This window comes from Antechinus flavipes, chromosome 4, assembly GCF_016432865.1.
Source record: "Antechinus flavipes isolate AdamAnt ecotype Samford, QLD, Australia chromosome 4, AdamAnt_v2, whole genome shotgun sequence".
NCBI lineage: Eukaryota > Metazoa > Chordata > Mammalia > Dasyuromorphia > Dasyuridae > Antechinus > Antechinus flavipes.
In genome coordinates, this window is record NC_067401.1 from 439,384,792 (window position 1) to 439,408,850 (window position 24,059).

Genomic DNA, 24,059 nt, shown 5'->3' on the forward strand with positions numbered 1-24,059 from the left:
CTGAGGCTATTCTCAAAGATTAAAAGTTACAAAAAAGTTTCTCATCCACAATATGGAAGAAGTTTCCACAATTCTAGTTTCCTACCTAGATGAAATCATGAGAATGGACTGCCAACTCCTTCCAACAGACCCAGCCATGTAATATACCACCAAATTTAAAATATCCTACATCTCTCATGATACCCTATCTCAGGGAAAAGGGTAGGAAGGAAGAAGGTTTAGGGAAGGAAGTAAGAGCTAGAAGAAACTTAAATGATAAAAGGAATTATAAAAGTTCAGAGCAAATACATACATCACAGCATCCCTTTCCTTTTTGCTCTTATAAAAACACTTTTTCTTTCTTTTTCTTGATCTTCTAAACATTGACATACTCTACCTTCATGAATATTTGGTGAATGCCTTATTATTTTTCAATGTGATATTTTTGTAGTCTCAGGGACATTTTTTCTCTAACTTCTTTAGCAAAGATGGCTCAGCAATCTTCAATGAACCCAAGATATAGAGGAACTAAGATATGGGTGTTCTCTGCAAAATGTCAGCTCCCAATTTCCCTTACTTTCGCATTATCACCTAGTGCCATTTAGTATGACAATATCAAAGGACACCAGATTACATTGAGTCTTATGATTCTCCCGCCCAATTCAATTCAATAGAAAGTATCTGCTCTTCTTGAAAATGTGCTGGAACCAAAAATGCAATAGTCTCTTCCATCTGGAAACTTGCATTATATTGGAAGAAATCAATACATCTATAAAGATAAATACATATAAAATACATAAAAAGTAAATATAGGTATTCACTGAATAAACATTAAAACTTGGGGGTAGGAAAAGGAATCATTATTATAAGATTCTGTAATGGTAACAGTTGTCCCAGACCATCAGATGCTTCATTTTTATCTCACCCAGGGGTCCACCCAGAATACTTTGCCATGAGTTTGCTATGGTGACACAAGGCAACATCCTCTCCCCCTCTTTCCACATCTTTCTCCTGGCTAAAAAAGCAAAGAAATCTTTGCTTCTGAAAGAATCCACTCCCCCCAAAAATAAATTTTTCCTTCCTTGTTTCCATTCCAATATGTGTGGTCTACTTTGTTAGAAAATTATCTCCTTGAAAGTAGGGATTCATTTACCTTGCCTTTATAGCTACATCTTTAATGTTTAGCATAGGGCCTGCCACATCATAAGTACTTGATAAATGTGGCAGGTTTTTTTTCATTCATACAGTTGGGAAACTGATCAGATTTGCAAAAAAAACAAAAACAAAAACAAAAAACAAATCCAAGAAAAGTGATACCTTTTGATTTTTTTTTTTCTGAAGGCTATGAAGGAAGCTGATTCATATGCTAACTACCTCTGTACTTTTCTGTTGGACTTTCCTACAGGAAGCTTGAAAGGGAGAGCTCAGCAAGAGTAAACTAGAGCTATGTAAGGACAACTCCAAACATCAGTTGTTTTGTTATGAAGAAAATGGAGTTTGATTTTTAAAAAACCTTACTTTTCTATAAAAAAAAATCAATAGAAATCCACCTATCATCTACCACAGTGATGAAAAGGAATGAAAATGTGCTAATATGGAAGAAATGATATTTTCTTTTTTATTCCCCAAAACTAGGAAAGGTAAAAAGAGCCAAACCATCTCTTTCTTAAGCTACAGGACATGGCACAACTCTCATGTGTCAGGTTGTTCCAAAATATGTCCAGGAACCAGGAGTGACTAAAGAAAAATAAAGCCTTTGGGGAGCAGATGATTAGATATTCCTGGGGCTTCAAAGCCAGGAAAGGCAGCATAATGCTTATTATGGGAGCTTCTTGATTTGAAAAAAATTCAAGGTGAAAAGACACAGTAGAGTTAAGCAGTATTATTTCAACTTTGAAACTGAAGCTTTATCTTATCACTGTATTAGCCCATAATGGAAAACTAAACTTGTGTTAATCAGCTTCCCTGATTATATATAGGAGAATGGGAGGGATTTTTTTCAAGGCTTCCCTTTTTTGGATAATAAAATGTCATGAACATGGATTGAGACAGACAAAATTGGTCTAGGGGGAAAAATGCTTTCAACATTCCGATAAACTCCATCTACTTGACTTCTGAGATGTCTAACCAATTGAATTCTTTTTTTTTTTTTTTTTTTTGCCAAGAACATGAAGTTTATTAATTTAATTAAATGATTAAATTGGGCCTTAACCTCCTGGATACATAGCATCTGATGTGTCTAGTTGGCCTTTCTCTTCCCTAACAATGAATTTAGTGATTAGCAGAGTGAATTTAAATCATGTTTCTGAAATGAGAAAGAAAATCATTGAAAGACCACAATATGCAAAAGAGAGAGAGAAATGGTGCTGGGAATTGAACAGAGAGGAATTATCAGAATTCAATCTTATGCAGTTCTTTAATACTAGATAAGTGTATCTGACTATCTTTACTTGTTCACTGTTTCATATTCTTAACCAGGAGAAAAAACCTACATGAATATCTTTATCATTATGGAGTATAATTGTTTCCATAACATTCTAGTGATCTCTGAGGGAAAGTTGTGGGTCCTTTTGCATACTGATGGAAGCTCAGGTTTATAGAGGGGCGTCCCAGAGGAGAGAACACTGTTTAAGTATACATTAGACAAGACAAGAAGTGGAAAAGGGGAATAACCTATACTTAAATCCCCACCTGGTTTTGGTGGCTCTGGGTTAAAGCTCTTTATAATCAAAACTTATATTTATGCAAAACTGTTAACTTTGAAAAAAAAGTATTTTATATATATAATCTCATTAAATTTTCACATTAACTGTCTGAATTAAGTAGGGCTAAATATCAGTATCCCCATTTATAAACAAGAAAACCAAAGCTCAAAAAGGTGTCACCTATTGTCACTGATATTTCACTTGTCAGTGGTTATACAGCAAATGAGAATGAGTTGGGATTAAACCTAAATTTGCTAAATATGGATCTTTTAGTTCTTTCATTTATAGGCTCATATCCAGGGAGACTGGGATCCTTAGAATTTGAGTTCCATTTCTCATTGGTTCAAATGACCAATTACTCCTTGACAACCAAGTCAGATGCAAGTTCTACCTGAGAATTTTGATCAAGAGAATTGGAAGGGAGATGAAAGTTGAAACTAAGAACAGGGGTCATATGAGAAACCAACAAGTCTCAAATAGTCTTAGAGATCATCCCACATGCCTGTGGTCCTTTAGATAACAAATTTATCCATCCCTGCCAGACTGAAACTGATATCTATCTATGTTCCTCTGTGGGAAAGACTATCAAACCATAAGGGTCCTAGCACTTCAAAACAAATGAAGTCACAGAATTAATAGTCAAGAAAATATTAAGCAATTTGATGATTTTTGTAGTTTCTTCAATTAATTACTATACATGGTTACATGATACATGGAAACTAGGGCTAGAATAAGAATATGAGTTTGAATTCCAGTATGCCACATCCTGTGTGACATTGAAAAATCATTTCATTTCTCTGGGCTTCAGTTTTATTATCTATGAAATGAAAGAGTTAGACTATATAACCATTAAGTACCCTTCCAGTCTAGATCTGTGACAGCTATTCTTATGAATACATCATTTAAATATATTCCATAGAATATGCAGAGATATTACATCAGGCAACAATAATCTAAATAAGTTACCTAATATTCGAATCTAAATTCACATAAATCTACAGACAGAAATGAGAAACAAAAGAAAACATTTGAAATCATTTTTCTTATATCATGGTGCCCATTTCTCATTTTTTTTCTCTCAGCCAATTAACTAAATGTATCCTACAAAAATGGAAGGGAAAAAAATTGTTTCCTATACTAAAAGGTGTATTGAGAAAATAGCAGTGATTCTTTTTTTCTTATGTTTCTATAGGAAAAAATGCTAAGTGCTAAATTATATTTGACTATTTCTTGAGTTTCAAATTGCAATCTGTAAAAGATAGTTATTTGTAGATCCATGGGAGATCACAGTTGGAAGAAACATTAAATGTCCATCTTCTCGATGTCTTCCTAAAACATGCTGCCCAGAACTAAACACAACACTCTATCTGATCAAGGAAAAGTAAATGTAGATTATCTTCTTAATTTTTGACATTGTGTTTTTATTAATGAAACTTTATATGTCAGTATTTAAGGCTTTCATGCTATACATTGGAATTATATTGATCTAGATCTCTGGAAGTGTTGTGGAGCCATAATTATGCATACTACTATCCAATATTTGTTCACAGTTAATTTTTGAACCCACATGTGGGAGTTTACATTTATTTTTATAATTCTATGAAACCGGGATCTTCTTATTGTAAGTATTATTCCCTTAGTAAAAATAATAGCACAACGCTACCTTCTAACCCTCTCAGTCAAATCCACAAGTATTTATTAAATGCCTATGATGTATCACAGGATGATAGTTAAGCAAGTTGCTGAGGGTCATGTAGCTAGTGAGTGTCAATGGTCAGATTTTAATTCGTCTTACTGATTTATCATTCTATTTAGTGTGGCGCTTAGCTGCCACAAGAAACTGTCAATTAGCCTTGCCAAAATCTAGAAAAACCATGCCTACAGAATTCCTCAATATACCTGTCTAACTACTTTAACAGTAAGAGAAATGATGCAAAATGAATATTCCTGCTTTATTTGCTTTGGAGTAACATCATTAACAACAAGAAATAAAACTTTAATGCAATAGTTCTCAGAAAGGGAATATAATATTAAAGGAGAGGCTTTCTAGAGAATTAATAATTTGGTAGAATACATTCACCTAACTGGCAGAGAGAAAAATGGGCAAAGATCTAAAATAAAAGAAAGATTATTCCAAATGTTTTCTTTTGCTTCTTATTTCTATCTGTAAATTTATATGAAGTTTGTATGGAATCTTAGATGACTTTTTTAGGTTTGTTGTCTGATGTAATATCTGTAGATTCTACGTAAGATATTTATGCCAAATACTCATAGGAATATATATGGAAAGGAGTTTAATCATCATCTAGTCCATTTTACAGATGAGGAAACTGAGAACCAGAGAAATAAAATTATTTGTTCAATGTCACATAAGAAGTGACAGAATTAGGATTCAAACTCTGACTTTTATTCTAACCCTAGATCCAGTGCACCATGTGGCCATAAACAGCAATTAATTATAGAAACTACAAAAGACATCAAACTGAAATTATACTTTATTCAATCTTAGACATAAATGGCCTGTGTAACCTGTCTTAGTCTGTTTCCTTATCTGTAAAATTGAAATAATAATGTTCATAAACCTAAATCACAAGATTCTTGTAAGTATTCAATGAACAAATCTGCACTTTGCAAATTTAAAATGCATGTAAATTCTAACTATATAAAACTAAAATGCTATGTCAAAGACAGTTTTTCAGCTATTGGACTCCAACTCCAATAATATAGAAGAGATTAAATTAAAGATATCCTTGAAGCTACATTGACAAGCAACCTTGTATCCTAACAACCAAAAACATATCTTATGATATCATGTGATTTGATTGGATCAGAAAATAGTGGAGTTTGTTTCATGACTCTAGATTTATAGGATCTTTTTCTTAAAATTGCTCTCTTTTGCCTTGCTTCCTTTAAGTCTCAGCTAAAATCCCAACTTCTTCAGGAAGCTATTCAGGCCCTCTAAATTCTAGTGCTTTCCTTCTATTAATTATCTCCAATTTACCCAGTATATAGCTTTTTGGTACAAAATTGTTTATGAATTTTCTGTTTGAATGTGAGCTCCTAGAGATCAAGAATTGCTTTTTGATTTTTTTTATATTCCCAGGGTTAGCTAAGCACAGTTCCTGGCACATAATAATGAGCTCTTAATAAACTTTTGACTGACTGAGCATTCTCTCCATATCTTACTTCTCCTTTTAGTACAAAGAACACTTTTCTTAGATGACAGCACAGGAAGAACACTTGGAGTTTAGGCCACATTGATTATTAATCCACTGCCATCAACATTTTGGGGGGTAATTGTATGTCATATTTTAGGACTATTGTTCAGAATTATACTTTTACAATACAGGAATCTTGTGACTGATTTGTATATTTTAAATCAGCAAAGAATTTACTCTGATCCTCCAAGTACTTGATAGGTTTTAATTTATACTGTATTTATATGTTTATTATTAATCCAGGAATTTTCTCTGTAGTACATACACTGATAATACCCAATAAATACCTTCCTTTCTTCAAAATCATAAGCGATTTTCATAGAATTCAGCTGCTAGTAACTATGATGGTTATTTCCTAAAGGTACCTGAAAGTGCTGACCTCCAACAGATTTGGAAAGTAAGAAGGTTTGACAACAGAGGTTAATCTGGCTTGTCTAGCTCTTCATAAATGCCTGCTGTCTCCCAATAATCACCACTTCCCCTTATAAGACTTTCAAACCATCCCTTTAATAATATGCTCTAGATTTTTGCCAGGAATCAAAATGAAGCTAGCTGATTTCTTCTCTGAGAAACTCACCTTCTTACCCTTTTTGGGTGGAAACAATTTGGCACTCTTTGGGCTTGCAGCAAATATTTTACTATCCCTTATCTTTTTTAAAAAAAATGGATATTTTCAATACATTTTGTTTTGGCAAATAATTATTGGCCAATAATCAATGGCTTTTAGTTTATTTTTTTATTAAAGTTTTTCATTTTTCAAAATATATTATGGATAATTCTTCAATATTAGCCCTTAAAAAACCTTGTGTTCCAATTTTCCCCCTTTCCCCCATGCCCTTCTCTAGATGACAAGTAGTTCAATATATGTTAAACATGGTAGAAATATATGTTACATCCAATATATGCATACATATTTATGCAATTATTGTGCCACATGAGAAAAAAAGAAGCAAAATAAAATGCAAGCAAACAACAAAAAAAAATGAAAATGATATGTTGTGAACCACACTCAGTTCCCACAATCCTCTCTCTGAATGTAGATAGCTGAATGTAGATGGAATTGGGTTGAATTATCTCATTGTTGAAGAGAATCATGTCCATCAGAATTGATCATTGTATAGTCTTGTTGTTGCCCTATATAATGATCTCCTGGTTCTGCTCATTTTACTCAGCATCAGATCATATAAGTCTCTTCAGGCATCTTTGAAATCATCCTGTTGGTCATTTCTTGCAGAACAATAATATTCCATAACATTCATATATCATAATTTATTCAGCCATTCTTCAACTAATAGGCATCCATTCAATCTCCAGTTTCTTGCCACTACAAAAAGGGCTGCCACAAACATTTTTGCACATGTGGGTCCCTTTTCATCCTTTAAGATCTCTTTGGGATATAAGCCCAGTAGAAACACTGCTGGACAGTTTGATAACTTTTTGAGCTTAATTCCAAATTGCTCTCCAGAATGGTTGGATCTGTTCACAGATGTCTTGTTTTCCCACATCCCCTCCAACATTCGTCATTATATTTTCCTGTCATCTTAGCCAATCTGACAGGGGTGTAGTGGTATCTCAGAGTTGTCTTAATTTGCATTTCTCTGATCAATAGTGATTTCGAGCACCTAGAAAATGTCTTTTAAGATTAATTATCTGTGCCAACTTCCTACATACTTTTTAAATTCAGACTTTCATTAAAATTATTTTCCAATTCATATATATATATATATACATATATATATATATGATTCTGGTTTCATTAGTTTTATTTGGAGGAAAATGTTATTGTTTTATATCATTGTGATTATTTCATTTCTCATAATTTTCTTTTTCCTATGTCTAGCTATGAATTTTTTCCTCTTTCATAGTTATAAAAGTATATAGTCTTTTATTTTCCTTTATTTTTATAATGTAGATATCTGAATATAAAGTGAACTATTTTCATATTCATATACTATACATTTTGATTAAGCATTCATTTAGAATTTATTTTGGTACTCTGCGTGAAACACTGATCTAAAATTTTTGGTCACCTTCATGCTCCTACACACACATCCATTATCTTCCCCAGAAGTTCTTGGTCAATAAAGGGTCACTTTCCCACTATATGATTCTCTTCTATTTATCAAAAGCTAGATTTTTGTGAATATTTCTTTCTAAGTCTTCTTCTTCTAGTAGTCCCCATTGACCTATTTTTTTTCAATTTTGTTGAAAATTCTGATACCAGATAATTTATCTTTGCTGAAAAGGATACTATAGCATCAAACAACATGCAAAGAGAAAAAAAAGTTTAGAAGTGGTTAATACTGTGACTGCCTATCAGAGAGAAATGTAGAGAACCAGCAGATTGACTTGTCTATCCAAGATGTAATACTATTTTTGTAGCCCAGTAGAAGAGAAATCTTCCTTGTCCATCAGCTTTGGCAATCTAGACACACACACACACACACACACACACACACACACACACACACACAAAAATGACTAGCTTTGCCCAGTTCAAAAGCAACTGAGACTGATGAGGAGCTAGCTAAGTAACTCTTAGCCCAGACCAGGAGCATATTTACCTTTCTTGCCTTGGAAGAAATAAGCCCAATTGAGCAGCAGAGTGACTTCTCTGCCAATGGTGCCTGAGAGTGAAATTAATATATACTCTCTGGAGAAAGAAAAGGTATTGGAATTTGCACTTTGGGAGTCCCAAGTTGCTCTGGCTGTTCCCTACATGTATCCGTACATACCTTACTACTATTGCTCACACTTTTCCCAATAGATACTTTGTACCTATGTAAAGATCGTGTCCACGATGGGGAAAATAGAGAGACTCTTTTGTAGCTAGTGTTTTTGCTACGCCATTTGAATAAATCCCCCTTGCTTAAAAACTGTATCTATTGAATGATTGTTAAGGGGAAAAAGAGCAGTAGGGACTCACAGTTAACATTTACAATAACATATAACATCATAGGTTAACATCTGCAATGTTAACAGGATAACCAACCACAGTGCTCCATTTAAAACCTGAGATTGTAGTTGTTTCCCTTCTGGGTACTCAACCTATAAGTGGCAATGAGAATTAGGGGAATCATCCCAGAAAAGATGTTAAATTTTTTTCAATCTTTAATTTCTTTTGTTTCGTTTTCTTTAAGAGTTATCTAAATCTGAAAAGTATGCATTGAAATCAACAGTGATTATTACTCTCTGAGTTTTTCTCTCCTAATTCTCTTAAATGCTTCTTTAACTATTTAGATGTAATGGTATTCAGTAAAAATACATTTAATACTGATATCGTTTCATTAACTAAGGTGCTTTTAAGCATGAAGGAGTTTCCCTGATTAAGGGAACATACATATATAAATGCATACATACACACACTCACACTATATATATATGTACATCTTTATATTTATGTACATATTTATTTTTATACATGTACATAAGTATATGCATATGTTATGCATTATATATATATACATATACACAGATGCATATATTTATATATTTATATACATATATGTATATACTTAATACTCATATACAGATGCATGTTTATGCCTATGTGTGTATATATTTATATATTCACATGCATATGTCCACACATGTGTACACACATGCACATATGTAATTATGTACTTGTATATATCACATATATGCACTGTGTTTCTATGCATGCATGTATATATGTGTATATGTTTGGGTAGTAGTGGTGGTGATGCTATTGTTACTGTTAGTGTCTGAGATCATGTTTGTCACTCTGGCTTTTTTGGCTTGTACTACAGCATTCTATTCCAATTCCTCATATTAACTCAATCTGAATGTTTTAAGTGTACTTGTAACTTTTTTTTCTACCTTTATATTCCCATGTTTAGTTATTTTTGCTAGTAGATATCTCACCTCACATTTCTCCAATTTTGCTAACATTTAATTTTGTTTATTTTATCTTTGAATTTCTGAGTTCCAACTTTTTCATTGTTTTTTTGATGGGAGTGGATATGAGAAAGATATTACATACTGTTTTGCTAAGATTTTCTAACCTTTTTTGTTCTTCAATAATACCTCTAATTTTACTCTTTATTTCTTCTTTCATTTCCTTTATTAGCACTTTCAAACACTCTCAGATTCTTTGTGGACATGCTATTTAATAATTCTTGTAGAATTTTTCTTTTTTTTCCTACTTTTATCACTGGGATTCTCTTGATTCTTCATTTTTATTCAATGGTATTATTTAATTTTATTAGGGTTTTTTCTTTGCTTACAAATGTCTTGGATTTCTGCTTAGTTTTATTTTCCTTGTTTTGCACACACACACACACACACACACACACACACACACACACATACACACTCTTCCATTTTCTCCACCTTGAAGTTTCCCTTGTGGGAATTTCTTTCCTTTTCTCTATTTTGGTTTCTTTGGTTTATTTATCTGGCACATCTCTAGCAGTTCTGAGAAAATAAAAGTCTTAGGTTCATCCATAATGTCTCATTCAGACATATTGTTAGACTTCTCTTTTTCCCCTTTATTTTTCAAAGATCCACCCAGACTCAGAAATCATATTTGCAAGAGTTTTAACTAATTTGGATGCATGACTTATATTAGCTGTGGATAGCTAGATTATTTTTTTTTACTTTCCCCTAATTTGTCTTTGAGTTTTAATTCTCTATTTACTTGCTATTTCTTTTCCCTCTCTTATTAGAGTGTAATAAGACAAGGACAGGAATTCTGTCTATTTTTTAATATGTATTACAAATCTAGATTCTCCAATTCTAAGAGAACTCAATTAAAAAGGAAACATCAAAGGAAAGTTTAACCTCAACTACGTTTTTAAGCTATCTGTCCCAATTAAATCACTTAATGTCTCTGAGCACACTTCCCTATCTTCTACCTAATGTGGAATGTTCATCAGGAAAGTGTTTTTGTAGAATAGGAATGTCCTTATTCTATTCTACCCGAATGTGAAGAAGAAATAAATGGATTATCATGCAGTTCTGCAGCAATCCCATCTTTCCATTGACTTCACCTTAGCTCCAAATTAACCTATATATAACTATCAGCTTCTTTTGAAATATGATATATATGTATGTCTATAGCAAAGCTTTTTAAACTGTGGCTCATGATTCTATATAGGGTCATGCAACTGAATATGAGGGTCACAAATTTATAATTTATTATCAGTAAATGTTTGATTTGAATACCTGTTTTTATATCTATATATCTAGGATCATATAAAATAAAGGGGGTGGTTACAAGTTGAAAAAGCTTAAGAAGTCCACTCTATAAGTATCTATAACTTAGTAAATTAGTACATATATGCTATTTATAAAAAATACTAAAAATTAGTAAATGAATTATGAAAAGTGACCTGCACTTAGAGGGATTAAATGATCACTCTCTCCCCACTAACATCAAATGTCTAATAATTATCAGTCAGGAACATATCTCAAGTCACCAAGTCCAAAACTCAATCCACTTCTAGTCTGCTTTCTTCCTTTCAGATTCATGTTTGTTAAATCAAAGATAGCAGATGGGTTCCTTATGTATCCACATCATTCTCTTTAGACAACACCCCATTTTCTTCCTCATTGAATTGGTTTATATTTGTGTCATCAGAATTTCATTCTTGAAGAGCACTTGATTACTTTTCCCTCATCACTGCCTTTCCCAATGGAATTTAAGGCAGGAAGACAGAGATTGCTCATTTTTGTCTCCATGTGTATAATCCCATCTCACTCTGCTTTCTCCAACATATTGCTCCCTCTATCATCTTCACTTTCTCATAAATCTGTAGTCTCCCCCTGCCTCCTGGCTCCTTGTTTTCTGCCTACAAAAATGTCCATGTATTTCCCCATCCTCAAGAGACTGACTTGATCTTGCTATTTCCACAAGTTATCAACCTTTATGTCTCCTTCTTTACTGGGCTAAATTCCTTGATAAGTTCACTTACAAATGATGCGTCTGCTTTCTTTCCTCTCAGTCGCTTCTAAATTCTGCAGTCTATCTTACAAGCTCATAATTCAACCAAAATTGCTTTTGAAAGTTACTAATGAGCTCTAAATTGCCAATTTAATGTTTATTTTCCCCCCTCAGTCTTAATTTTTTTTGACCTTTCTGCATCTTTTAACAATCCATCACCCACTCCTTTCTGCTCTCTCTAGGTATTTTGGTGATTCTACCCTCTCCTGTTTCTCTTTCTACCTGTCAGAGAACTTCTTCTTAGTCTCCTCTGTGGCGTCTTCATCCAAGTTATACCTACAAACTATATATTTCCCAAAAAATTTTGTGCTGGACCCTCTTCTCTTCTCTTTTTTATTTCACTTGGTAATCTGTTCAATTTTCATGGATTCAATGACCAGCTTAATGTAGACAATTCCCAAATATAAGTATTCAATCATAACTTCTCTCCTGATCTTCAGTTTTTATGTTCAATTATCTCTTTGACATCTTGAAATGAATGTCCCATACTCCTATTACTGCTTAGGTCACTAGTCTTCCAGTCAGAACTACAAGCTAGGTGATGTGTTTGATTTCTCCTTTTTACTACCCTTACTTCCAATCAATTGCCAAGTCTTTTTGATTTTATCTTTTCAATATCTCTCATATTTACTGCCTTTCTCTTCTGACACTATCATCATACAATCCCTCATCCTCCAATGCCTGCATTACTGCAAAGGCAGCTGATTACTCTCCTTATTTCAAGTTTCTTCCCATTTACTCTCCCACTCAGCTGTTAAATTGATCTTCATAAAGTCCAAATCTGATTGTCACAGCCCCAATATTCCCAACTCAATAAATCCAAGGGACCTCTAGGGTGAAATATAAAAGTCTGACTTTTTAAGCACTTCCTAACATGGATCCCTCTCATATTTCTAGTCTTCTTCCATCTTACTCTCTTCTATGCACTATGCAGTTTTGTGACACCAGACTCCATTGTTGGTCCTTACATAAGGGATTTTGTTTTCCAACAATGCATTTCCAAAGGCTGTTCTCCATAACCTGAAATCTGTCCTTCCTCATTTCAATCTTCTAGATTTCATGAATTCCTTCAACTCCCACAACTAAACCAACAACTAGAATCCCACATTTTACCAGAAATGTTTCATGATCATCCTTAATGCTAAGAGCCTTCTCTTTATTTGTTCAAAATTTCCAATTTAAGATATATTTATTTGGCAACCAGATGGAGCATTGGTCAGATTTCTGGGGCTGGAGTTAGGAAAACCCAGCTTCAAATCCAGTCTCAGACTCTTGCTAGCTGTTTGATTCTGACTAAGTCACTTAACTCTGTTTGCTTCAGTTTCCTTATCTGCAAAAGGAGCTGGAGAAAGAAATAGCAAACCACTCCCAGTATCTTTGCCAAGAAAAGCTAAAATTTGGTATTTGTATCATGAAGAGTAGGACATGACTGAAACGACTGAACAGCAATATCACGTTCATACATAGTTACTTAAATGTTGTCTCCCATTTGAATGTGAAGACATAATGTTAAGGAATATTTTTTGTTTGTTTATTTGCTTTGCTTTGTAACCCTAGTGCCTGGTTCGTGGAGCAAGTAGTTAATAAATGTTTATTAACTTGCTTTGACTGTGTCCCTTTGGTCTGACACAATAAATGCTTGAATATGAATTAACTTCCTTAAGTTGTTAAGAAAGATGAGGGGAACAACCCTCATCATTCCTTCCTATACCCCCTTTCCAGCTTTATTTTAAATTATTCCAGATCCAAAGAAATCCCAATAGACTTTGTATAGAAAATGTCATCTGCATCCAGAAAAAAGAACTATGGAGATTGAATATAAATCAACACTTGCTATGTTCACTTTTTTCTGTTTTTTTTTTCTCTCCAATGGTTTTTCCCTTTTACTCTGATTTTTCTGTCTTAACATGATTAATAAAGCAATGTAGATTAAAAATAAATAAGTTATTCCAGTTTTGTTCATTGTATGTTCCAACAAAATATATGAATTGAAATTCATTATTCCTTGATATCATTCTAACTCTTATGCAGAACATTCCTTCTACTTAAAACTCTCTCCCTCCTCATTAATCATTCTCCTCCTTCAGCTATTATTTCCTCCATTCAACCTTCCCTGATTCCTCCAAACAGAAGCATTTTCTTTACTCAAAATTTCCCCAAGTAGATTTTTCCTTTACCTCTATCACATTTTATCATATGACATTTGTGTATATGTTTATTTAGGTATAACATCTATCCTTGGAAAGATAGATAGTAATCTCCTTAAAATCAGTAACTTAATTTCATCTTTTTCTCCCAGTACTGAGGATCAAACCAATCAATTAATCAATAAGCAAATAATAAATTCCTGCTATGTACCATGGACCCTAGCACATGCTAGAAATATTTAAGGGGAAAATGAGACAATCTGCTCTTAGGGAGCTCATACTATATCATTTTTCCATATAGTAGTTATCCAATAAACACATTGGTGAATTGAATTAGTTTTTTTTCTTAATGATAAAGCATATCAAGAAGATATTTTTGGTTTCAAGATACCTGGGTCTAAGGCAGAAAGTCACAGTTTTTCTTTTAAAAATATACCCTGAATTCTTATTTGCTATTTTTCTGGCTTCCTATTAGTGGAAACACATGGCCCGTGATATTATATTTACTCAAGTAGATGAAGTTGTTTTTTTTACAAAATATAATTAGTTCTCACTATTGTGGCATGTTGTTAAATATGCTTTGGATAACTCCAAAACCACCTAAAGGCACTTTTTTTCCTCCCATCCAAAATATATCTTTATTTTTATGTGGTGTAAAGAATAAAAGTTAATGACTAATGGAGAAACAGAGACAGAGAAAGAGAAAAGGAGAAAAGGAAGAGGAGAGGTAGGGGGAGACAGATAGATAGATGGCAACAGAGACAGAGAGAAATTAAAATCCTTACCAAACAGGAATATAATTGAAATTGAAGATTTTAGAAGGGTCCTCTGGGGAAAATTCTTCCCAAAATGGAACAAAGATGATTTTTTTGGGGGGAAGAAGCTAATAAGAAATATTCCATCTATAAGAAGAGATACTATATCTATTAAGTCAACAGAATATGCACAAATTTTAAGTCCTTTGATGATTAAAATAATATGAACTGATATATTTGCTGGTTGCAGTTATAGAGCATGTGTATGTATGTGCATGTGTGTGCCTATGTTTCATCTTCTCAGTCATCATAGGTTTTAAAGTTCCTAGGCAGTGGGATCAAATATTCTAATTCCTTTGTATCTCCACCAAAAAGCTATTACCTATGTGGTGTTTGGCAAATGTATAGATATTCAGCAAATGTGATTGCCATGTTCAATCATGGTAAATCAGAATAAGGTGGATCCTTTAAATAGACCCCTAAAAGAATGGATTCGTTCAATTGGGAGGAGAATACATATTTGCTGAATTTAGTTGAAGATCATAGAATTTCAGAGCTGGAAGTGAGCTCACATATAGCTCTTAGCTATAAAAATAGGGAATGGAGAGAGAGAGAGAGAGAGAGAGAGAGAGAGAGAGAGAGAGAGAGAGAGAGAGAGAGAGAAGGAAGAAGGAAAGAAGGAAGGAAGGAAGGAAGGGAGGAAGGGAGGGAGGGAGGGAAAAAAGAAAAGATAAATAAATACATAGATATATAGATAGACCGATGGATGGATTCTCCATTTGGTAAGCAATTGCCATGTGCCAAGTACTGGAAATACAAATAATAGGAAAAAGAAAAATAGTCCCTGTCCTCAAGAAGCTTTCATCCTCCTGAAAGAAAACAACCCATATGTCAAAGATGAAAATGGAATTCAGAAGGAGGAGAGAAATGGAATTAGGTTCCCCCTTTCACTTTGCAAGTATGAAAAGGCCTGAGACAAAATTGGAGATTATCAGAAATTATTAAACTGATCTGGGTTTAAAGTGAAATAGCTGGTATGGGCACATCCTTAAATGTTATAATTTTATTCCTATTTATTTATTTGGAGCTGGGAGAACAAGAAAATTTTATTTAGAGCAAAATAAAATGAAACCTTGTGATAGAGAGGTGAGGGAACAGAAGTGGGGAATAAATCATACATATTTCGAATTTAGCCAATGTTTTTCTTAGCTTAACTATATTGTTACAAAGGAGGGTTTCTATTTAGTAGGGAAAAGGGAAAAGATTTAGAGATAAAGAAATAACGGAAAGAAAAAAAACAAGGCATTATCAAAACAATATAAAAACAGAGAAAAAAACATGAAAACAATTTAGAATGGGACACAAACAAGGCAAATCAATTACTCATGTGTAAAATTTTACCTATGCTTTGCTTTTAAAAAGGAAACTGCATAAAATTATAGTTTGATGTACAATCCTCTTCTTTGTTTTTGAAATGTTCATATTTGTTGGTATTTTCAAGTTTATACTCAAAAAAGAGAATTTAATTTGATTTTTTAAAAATTTAATTATGATTAAAGAGAAAGTAGGGTGGCATACAGGAAAGTTATCCATAAATAAAATCCTGCTTTCCATGTAATAATCCTCTCGATATGAAACTTTTTTTCCTGTCTCAAAATAAATTCTCCTTTTTCCTTTTCCTGTACATTGAATCTATGATAAGATATGCTCACCTAAGAGATCCAGTGAAGATAAAATTACAGTCAAGGCCAAACAAAAGGTAAAACATAGCCATGCATCCAGACTGAAATGCAGATTGTGAATTATAAATACATTTACATATAGCTATCAAGATTTGCAAAAACCACTTAATCTCATTGGAGTCTCAAAATCCCTTGAGTCAGTTATCTTGGATTCAGGTTTGAATCCTGCCTCTGACAATTATTTGCTTTGTAAATCTGGGTATCTTATTTTACCTCTGATCCTCAATTTCTTCAGTTGTAAAATGGAAATAATAATATCTCTAGAACTTGACTCTCATGCTTACTATTAGATTTAAATGAGATCATGTAAAGCTATTTAGAATCATCAGTTACTGTTTATTATCAGAAGAATGGCATCAGCATTACCTGCTGGTTTCTCTGAAAAGGATTTCTCCATCATGAAACCTTGGAACTATTTGTCATTTTTAGTCCTTTCCCTTCCCAGATCTCATATGTACCATTCAGTTGTTTTGCACACAGGGCTGATGAAAGCAGCTGAACAGCTTTTCTCCAGGAAAGTTGTCTAGGAAAAATCTAAAAGATGGGAAGAGAGAGAAGCATTTCTATCACCTTTTTGAAATTGTTCAACCAAATGTATTATTGTTATTGTTTTTAAAATAAATTTTTAACTATAAAATCAATAATTTATTTAAAGATATATTTTTAAAAAGACAAAATTGTATTGTTGATATAGTCATAATTGTGAAAACATTAAATATATCTCAAAAAGGTTTAAAATAGCAAAAAAGATGTTTAAAAAATTAATGGGGGTGAACTCATTAATTAATTAATAGGGAAATCTCAAATTAAACGTAAAAAAGTATATAAACATATTTTATAAAGAAGTAAAGTAACAGAAATACAAAATGAAATCACAAGGTTATCTAAAACTAAGAATCCTTGGGTTTTCATTGTTAAAATATGAGCTCCAAATTTATTTTAATAATCATCAAATATTAGTTTAAAATTTAAAATTTCTCAGTAAATGTTTCATAAATAAATATATCTTCTAAACAACCTGCCAATATTTTCTAATTAAACATGAGTAGTATCATTTTCCACAAAATCTCTGGTCATTTCTGACATCATCACACTTGTGTAATTAACCTTATTTCTGAAATTTATAACTTAGAATGTGTTGGCTGAGTCACAAAACTCTGTCCTAAATGAAGTTGTAATAACCTGAACAGCCCAAAAGAAATTATTTCTTTTAAGATTTCTTTCAAAACATGAGACAAACATAGAGCTTAATCCATAAAAGCTAGACATCAAAAAGGGTTCTGGAAAGGGATCAGGAATTATACACACACACATGCACATTCATATGTGTGTGTGTGTATACATAATTCATTTATTTAATTAAATATACACATAGAAAAGTTTTACCTTTTATGTTTCCATACCTAAGAAAAGTACATAAAAGTAGGAAAAAATACGAGATTAAAATGATAAATAGATCTCCACATGAGGATAAACTAATTTAAGAGGCAATGAATATAAAAGAATGATATGATTGATGTTTGTATGACCAGAAAAGATTTGGACAGAGCTTACATGGACTTGTTCACCCAATCTGGAAGTACTGGAGCTAAAAGAAGAAAGATACTATATTAGGACTAATAAATGAAAGTCTACTGTGGATAATGGATACAAAACTAAATTCAATCATTGCAAGAGGTAGATAAGCTAAGCAGAGCCATAACTAGCGTAGGACAACTGGCATTAACCCAAAGTGCTGAAATGAAAGAGTACTTAGAGTATTTGTAATCCCATAACAGCATAGAACAACTGTTCTTACCATCTAGTTTGCAAGAATTATTAATTAATGTAAGAAGCTACTAGATGGATGCCAGGCTCACCAAGTAAGCAATTCCTTAGCCACCAATTCCCACCGCCTGAAACCCCTGAAGCATTTACAGGAATAATTCATTCTTTTAGCCTAGATGCAAAAAAAAATGATTAGTTATGACTGAAAATTATAAAAATACAGATAACTTAAGGGGGGAAAAAGAAATAATTTTCATCGAGTTCATGGTGTTGGAGGTGATGGCCTCTGCTAAGAGTTTTCTTCTTACACTAAAACTATAGCTGGCACAGAGCAGACATAAACAAAACAACAAAATAAACAAAAGCCTTCTTGATTGGCTCTATTAGTTACAAACTAAAAAAAAAAGCAGGTAGAACTCAAACTGAAATCATTTACCTGGAAGGTCAGTGGTTCTTCAACTTTGTCATATAGTCTCTCAATTTGAAAAAAAAAAAAGACACATGATAATTTCATATCCACACAAATCAATAATTCAATTAGTCTAACATTTTGCTTAACTAGATCAAATAATGCTGAATTGTTCTAAATCCTAGTTCATTTAACAGTTGTTAAGCTCTTACATAGGCTTCAGAAAACTATTTAAAATAATGCTTTTGGTAAGCCAAAACCTTTACCAAGTGGCAACATTTGTTCCTATATCTTGCCACAGTTACTAATGTATATATTAAACCATCTTGATACCTAGAGGATCATCAGATGATGAAGTCCATGAGTGTGAAAAACCATAGTATTAATGATGTGAGTCCTAATTTTAATTTTTATTACAATCCATACTTTCTAGAGAAAATTTCTTTTAACGCCACATAATTGCTTTGGGGACCTAGTCTCAAGCTAATTTGCATAACTGTACTCATCAAAGATGAAATTTATTTCTGTCTTCAGTTTATGTCCTCAAATGGATAACTAAAAAGACTCTGGGAATAAAGTACTGGACTATGAACTATGTGAATAGAAAATCAGGAACACTTAGGTTCACAGACAACCTTTGATACATTCTAACTATGTAATTTTAGGCAAGTTACTTAAAGGTTTTGTGCCTCACAAAGGGGTTATCATCAGTGCCAGAGGAGAGAATTTCTATACCAGAAAAACCATAAGTCTTGGATCTATTAGTAATTGAACATTGTTATAGCACTTTCAAGTTCATAACATCCTAGATTCAGAGATAGAGAGGAACATTACAAGTCACTGAGTCCAACCCTCAGAAGTGATTACTTTCCTAAAGTCACACAAGTACCACGTGGCAGAGCTCGAATTCAAGCTTGGGTTTTCAGAACCCAAGGCCATCACTCTTCCCACGATACCATCTTGTCTTCTAAGCCCACAAACTGCTTTCCTCAAACAATGGAAGGATTATCAGCTTCATACAGAATCTCAGGGAAGTTAAATGACTTGCCTCTAATCATGTGTCTTGTACCTGAGCTTGAATATGAATCTAGGTTATTATTATGATAGAAAAGTCTTCAACATATTATTACCAACATTTTTATGTTGGAGAATGTTTCAATTAACTTAACAGAACAAATTGATAATTCTCAGAGTGAGCATTTATACTTCAGCAATAAACAAAACGCCAAATCAAGTCTTGATTTATTATTTTGTTGATTGTCTAGATTTAATACAGTGATGGAGAAAATGTTAATAATGAAGATTAAATTTTAAAATGTCTCCCAGCCCTAGAGAACTGGGTGTTAAACATTCACCAATATACTCCTGCTTAAACAGCCCTTTATGCATAGTCTCCCTAAGATGGATCTATGGAACAATATTATTAAGAGTCATAGGGGATGGGCAAATGTAGATGGGTCACAACTTGCATTATTGAAGGAATGTCCACAACAAGGGCATTTAAAGAATCATGAGAATGTTGGATTCTTCCAAGAGCCTCATATATCAGCTGTTATACACATAATTCCAAAATCACACACACACACACACACACACACACACACACACACACTAGCCCAGTGCAGCATCTCAGGTGTCAGAAGGCTCTGACTACAATCCGGTCCTTGCACATCATTTAATCTCTCTGGTCCTCAGTTTCTTTATCTGTAAAATAAGTGGGTTGAACTAAATGAGATATTTTCATATCTGCTTCAATTGTAAAATCTATGACCCTATAATCCTTACAATAACCCTGAGATAAAGACCCAGGTGCTATTATGCTCTCTTTAAAGATCAGGACAAGACTCAGGGAAAGTAAGTGACTTCTTCATTGTTTCACAAGTAGCCAGGATTCTGATTCAGGTTTTTCTGAATCCCAAACCTGCAGTTTTTTCACTGTAATAGCGGTCTGCTTCTCACTGCAGAAGCAATTTATTATACGGAATTGGTACTAGATCTTGAGTCACTAAATCTTAAGTTGATCTCCTTCTTCAGATACGATGAGACTGGGAGAATCTAAATGCTCTTAGCCTCAGTTTTCTAATCTATATAATGGATATAATAAATAGTACCTACTTTGCATCAGTGAAGTGAGATCAAATATGACAACTTAAAATAATATTTGAAAACCTAAAAAATGGGTATGTAATCTTTATATGTTATTATTACTTATTAACCCACCCCTAACTCTCCAAAATATTTTATCATTAGAATAGTCTTTCTGAATTCTCATGACAGTCTGTGACTAAGCAATCAATGGATAAGACATCCACATCCTTGTAGGTTATTGATGATCCATAGCTTTCAGCTCCAAGCTTTGATCTAAGCTAAGTTTATTGACTCAATGGACTTTCACCTTCTCATTTGAGGGAAAACAAAGTAATTGAAGCCCCAGGGAAGCAAAGTCAGTCATTCCAGGGGCAATCTGACTCTAGCTTCAACAATAATATTCTTCTAACCATCCCAGAGTGACACCATCAGGCACACATGTAAATTATTCTATCCCAAGAAAAATATTTTTGGTAGAATAATTTGGCCCCTCTCACAATCCAAATAATATGTAGATGGCATTTCAATATGTCATTTTCAATTGAGGCAGATGACCTGTTGCTTCCTCATGCTGGCACATTGGATAATGTATTTGAGAGATATGTAAGCTGAAATTTAACCAGGAACCTTTGTAAAGCATTTACAATGGTATAAACCAGAAACTCTCTCATAGACTTCCTATCAACCATTGCTATTCTCTGCACACTTCAGAGAGTTATAGAAAACAGCTTTTTTTTCCTAAAGGATTTATATTAAAATTTGAGTCAGCTACAGTCACAAGAGTTATGAACTTTTTTCTTTTTCTTTCTTTCTTTTTTTTTTTGCTAGAAAGTGAATTGAACAGCAAAGCTAATGCACAGATAAGCTGGGCCATGTTCTTTTTCTGAGGCTGGATGATCCCCTGTGTAACTTTCATGTTTGTCATTTCATGTAGGACCACTTGTAGACTCATATTCTTGCGGCACTTTCTGAGAAATCTCTTAGCCTGCACAGCCAATGAAGTAGATGAGACCATTGGGGGAATAAGCATCCAAAAGATGGTTCTATAGTCATGGAATCCTCCCTCCTGGTTGCAAAGAATACCTGTACTCAGATTCTCTTTTGTTTTATTGCCAGTTATACTCACAAACTTTGAGAAACAAAGGAGACTTAAAGAGGTTATAGGATAACATTCCATCAAAGTTCTCCACACCTTTGCATTCTGAGAATACATTCTTTCTCAACTCTGTCTCATCAGATCCCTCACTTGCTAAAAGAAGCAAATCTCAGGTACCTCATCCTGTATAATAAGACTTGTCCTGATACCCTAAGTTGTTAATTTTTCCCTCTCTTGGAATTGTTTAATACTACTTTGTATGCTAAGGAATATATTCTATTTTGTACATGCTTGAGATATATATATATAATCTTTGTAGTTATGGTATCTAATCTCTTCTTATATTGCCATTCCCAATAGAATGTAAGCTTGTGAAGGCTATAGGCTATTTTTTTCTCTCTCTACTCATATTCACTTGGCATAATTTCTTGCACATAGTAAGTGCTTTAAAAATGTTTCATTGACTTGAACATGAGACTTGAAAGATCATGAAGTCTAGCAGCTGACACAATGATGTTCCCATAGTAGGAACTTAACAAATTGACTTGAGTAATCCAACTACTTCATTTCACATATGAAGAAACTGAGAGCAAAAGAAATAAAGTGATTTATCTGATGCATGAATAGAGAACTGGACCTGAAATCAGGAAGACCTCTTCAAACTCCTAGTTCAAATCCAGCATCATTTACTAGCTGGTGAACCTAAGCAAATCATTTAACCCTGTTTATTTCAGTTTCTTCATTCATAAAAGGAGCTGGAGAAGGAAATGGCAAGCTACTCCAATATCTTTGTCAAGAAAGTCCTAAATGGAGTAACAAAGAAAAAACACAACAGTGCAACCAGGGCTTAAAATATTATTATTCATAATAGTAGGATCAAAGGATGATAGATAGAGAGCCAAAGGAGTTTTCAAGGTCTTCTATTCAAACCCCTTAAATTTTCATCACAGGCCAATAAAATATGATATCTTTTTGTGCAATTCAGGCTATGACTCCACAGCATGGTTTAGCATCTGGAGAGCAGAGGCACATGGCAAACCATAGCCCTGTGATCCCAGTTTCCAGAGGTGGTAACCTTTCCAAGACTTACATATCTAGCAAATAATATGAAATTATTTTAGTTCAAATATTGCCTTGATATCTTTGTTGCAAATTTTGGAACCAAACTCCATGTTTTCTAGATTATTTTCATTTTATGTGGGTTTATGCAAACATAAATGCACATACATGAGCATGTGTGTACTCTTTTGGACTCTTGGTACTTGGTACTTCCTGTTTTAAAGGACAACAAATCTTCAAAGGACTGTTTCAAAGTGGGTTTTCAATAGATGCACATTGCCAGCAATAAGGAAAATTAGCATAAGAAGAAAAGTCTGAAATTCCCGCATACCCCAGTGATACCGGGAGAGATTTTCGCAAAATAGTGTTTATTTCTGGATAAGCAAGTGGGACCCAGAAAACATCCAAATTCGACCTTTTTTAAAATAGAGTTTCTATAAGAACTGGTATTTCCATCCCAAATATAATTCTAACACTTCTACCATCCTTTTTCTCAAATTCTTGTTTTGAACATGGTTTAATTACATCAACATTTTCCTAAGTTAATTTAAAACCCCTTAAGACACACTACACATTGATTTCTCTAAATACCTTCAACTTTAAATACTTCCTTCCAACTAAGCTGTTGCTCTTGGTTGAGGAGAAAGAACCTTGCAATTTAACAGATGGGGAAATGACTGAAAGACCTTGAACAGAGGGTAGAATCCTGAAGTTTTTACTGGATAACTAAGGTAGCTAAATTTCTTATGGAATCATCCATTTTCTGCAGGAGGGAATCTTAAAAAAGAAGAAAAAACTGAGTTCTGTTGGAGTGAAGTGTCCTGCCCCAAGCTATGCCAGTGTTAAGTGAGAGATGAAAATGCATATCCTCTGGACCCCAAATCCTACATTCTTTCCATTCTGGTCTACTGCTTTCTCAATGAAACTAAACATGTGGTTACAGAAGTAGGTTCTTTTTTTTTTTCAAATAAGGATAATATTTTATAACTCAGTACACATGTATAATCTAATTAGCATCAAAAAGAGGTTCTCAGAGGTGTAGAAAAGAGAAGAGACTTTCTTTATAAGGTTTTGTGACCTTGAAACTCTTACTGCACAAAAGTATTGCCATATTAAGAAAAAAATATCA